General features: G+C 43.7%; 1 pseudogene; it reads left to right on the top strand.

Annotated features, from left to right (window-relative positions):
• The first annotated feature begins 538 nt into the window (after positions 1 to 538).
• On the top strand, positions 539 to 1,216 carry LOC102144667 (large ribosomal subunit protein uL6 pseudogene; annotated as a pseudogene).
• The last annotated feature ends 2,014 nt before the right edge of the window (positions 1,217 to 3,230 follow it).

Genomic DNA, 3,230 nt, shown 5'->3' with positions numbered 1-3,230 from the left:
TCTTAATAAATATCCTAATCATTTTTACTTGGGCTTATTTTGGGAGATGGGTGAGGTATACTTGGCTTGCAAATTTTAAGCTCTAAATAGCACTAAAAAGGTTCTGATCAAGTTTAAAACACTTTTTGATGAGATTTTTGTTTTATTTATTGGAAGACAGCATTGATCTTTTTGAATCCTGGCTTGAGCATTACTTTAGTAAATGAAGTCTAAAAGGAAAATATCTAATGAAAGTATATAATAATGGTACTTCCTCATATGACGTTTAACATTTTTGGAGATCATTTACTAGGTACCATAATACTTGTTGAGGAAAATGCAAAGATGAACAAGATAGGGTGCCTGCCCTGCCAGGGATGCTGAAGGGAATATGATGGGGGAAACTTTGTATTTGTCAATTAACCTCAGTAAAGCTGGGAAAAAATCAATTAATTAATTAAAAATGGGGAACCTAAAATTGGAAAAGAAGCGTTTCCAGGAGTGGGTTAAAAAAAAAAAAAAAAGGCTTTTTTTTGTTGTTGCCACATCTACTGCAAGAATGAAGATCATTCTCAGCAACCAGACTGCTGACATTCCAGAAAATGTTGACATCACTCTGAAGGGAAGCACAGTTATTGTGAAGGGCCCCAGAGAAGGCCTGTGGAGGGACTTCAGTCACGTCAATGTAAAACTCAACCTTCTTGGGAAGAAAGAGGCTCTGGGTTGACAAATGGTGGGGCAACAGAAAGGAACTGGCTACCGTTCAGACTATTTATAGTCACACACAGAACATGATCAAGGACGTTACACTGGGCTTCCGTTACAAGATGAGGTCTGTGTCTGCTCACTTCCCCATTAACGTCGTTATCCAGGAGAATGGGTCTCGTATTGAAATCTGAAATTTCTTTGGTGAAAAATACATCCCCAGGGTTCGGAGGAGGTCAGGTGTTGCTGGTTTGGTATCTCAAGCCCAGAAAGATGAATTAATCCTTGAAGGAAATGACGTTGAGCTTGTTTCAAATTCAGCTGCTTCGATTCAGCAAGTCACAAGTTAAAAATAAGGATATCAGAAAAATTTTGGATGGTACCTATGTCTCTGAAAAAGGAACAGTTCAGCAGGCTGATGAATAAGATCTAAGAGTTGTCCAGCTACAGAAACAAGATGCTGGAAGACTCCTAAGACCTATTTGTGATATTTAAATGATGCAATAAAAGACCTACTGATTTTGCAAAAAAATAGGTGTCTGGACTATAAAATGGGAATAAAGGGGTATGTGGGAGATAAGTCTGGAAAGGTGAAGTGTCAGTCAAGACACTTTCAGTTGTAAATGACAGAAACCAACACAAACTCCCTTGAGATAACATGGGCTTAATTGATAATAGAACTGTGGGGTCTAGGAGGTGAGGTTAGCTCCAGACCTGAGGAGATCCTGGGACTCAAGCAAGGTCATTAGCTCTTACTGTCCCACCACACCTTCCCACTCCCCTCACACAAAATCTTCATCCCTCCTTTGGTGTTACTCTCCTCTCCCCTGTCACCTTCCTTCCCTTCTTCAGCAGACAGGCATTCTCACATGGTGGGAAAGATGGCCATCAGGGGCCTCCAATTCACATCCTTCCAGTCCTGTAACCCAATAGGCAAGGCTCCTTCCACAGCTTCAGAGATGAAAATTCCAGGGAGGGACTCTGATTGGCTGGGTCATATGCCCATCCTGGCTCAACCGCTGTAGCCAAAAGACTAGGGTACTGTGACTAGTAGAACTGGCCTAGCATTGATCACATACTTACCCTGTGTCTTACAGGTAGGGGAAGTTCCCAAAGGAGGTAGGAATGCTGAGTGCAGAAAAACACAGATGTCCCCACATGTAGGAGGGAGCCAATAACGTAGAGAGCCTCAAGGTCAAGCCATGAAGTCTGAACTCCTTCTGGCAATAGGAGGCTGTTAAAAGTACTGGAGGCCGGGTGCGGTGGCTCACGCTTGTAATTCCAGCACTTTGGGAGGCCGAGGGGGGGGGGGGTGGATCACGAGGTCAGGGGTTCGAGACCAGCCTGGCCAACACAGTGAAACCCCCACCTCTCCTAAAAATACAAAAAAAATTAGCTGGGCGTGGCTGTAGGCACCTGTAATCCCAGTTACTCGGGAGGCTGAAGCAGGAGAATAACCTGAACCCAGGAGGTGGTGGTTGCAGTGAGCTGAGATCATGCCACTGAATGCACTCTAGCCTGGGCAACAGGGCTAGACTACTGTCTTAAAAAAAAAAAAAAAGTATTGGAGTAAGAAAGTGGCTGTGGATTAACAATTGGATTAGATAATCTTCTAGGTTTCATCTCATTCTAGGTTTGGGGTGCTTTTTTGTTTTTGTTTTTTAAGACAAGATCTCACTCTTGCTCAGGTTGGAGTAAGAAAGTGGATGGGGATTAACAATTGGACTAGATCATCTTCTAGGTTTCATTTCATTCTAGTTTTGTTTTTTGTTTTTTTTTGTTTTTTGACAAGATCTCACTCTGTTGCTCAGGCTGGAGTGCAGTGGTGTGATCATAGCTCACTGCAGTGTCCAACTCCTGGGCTCAAGTGATCCTCCTGTATCAGCCTCCTGAGTAGCTGGAATCTTGTGCCACCACACCTGGCTGATTTTTTTAATTGTTTAAATTTTGTAGAGATGGATTCTCACTATGTTGCTCAGGCTGGTCTCTAATTCCTGGGCTCAAGTGATCCTCCTGCCTCGGTCTCCCAAAGTGTTGGGGTTATAGGTGTGAGCCACTGCCCCCAGCAAACCTTAATTACTGAGCTACAGCATAAGGCTCCATTCCGTGTTAAAAAAACATTCTGATTATTGAAAGAGAGGCCTTCCTGAATGTTAGGGTATAAAGAAGTCAAAAAAATGGTTGCCCTAACGTAAACTATGAACTTTGGGTGGTAATGATGTGACTGTCAGTGCAGGTTCATTGATTGTAGTAAGTATACCACTGTGGTGCAGGATTGATAGTGGGAAAGGTTGTGGGTTTCAGGAACAAGGCATACATGGGAACTCTGTACTTTCTGCTCAATTTTCCTGTGAACCCAAAATTGCTCTAAAAAATAGTCTATTAAAAGACAAAAGAAGACCGGGCGCGGTGGCTCATGCCCGTAATCCCAGCACTTTGGGAGACCAAGGCAGGCAGATCACAGGTCAAGAGATTGAGGCCGGGCGCGGTGGCTCAAGCCTGTAATCCCAGCACTTTGGGAGGCCGAGGCGGGTGGATCACGAGGT

This window comes from Macaca fascicularis, chromosome 12 (assembly GCF_037993035.2).
Source record: "Macaca fascicularis isolate 582-1 chromosome 12, T2T-MFA8v1.1".
NCBI lineage: Eukaryota > Metazoa > Chordata > Mammalia > Primates > Cercopithecidae > Macaca > Macaca fascicularis.
This window is presented reverse-complemented; position numbering and strand designations above follow the sequence as displayed.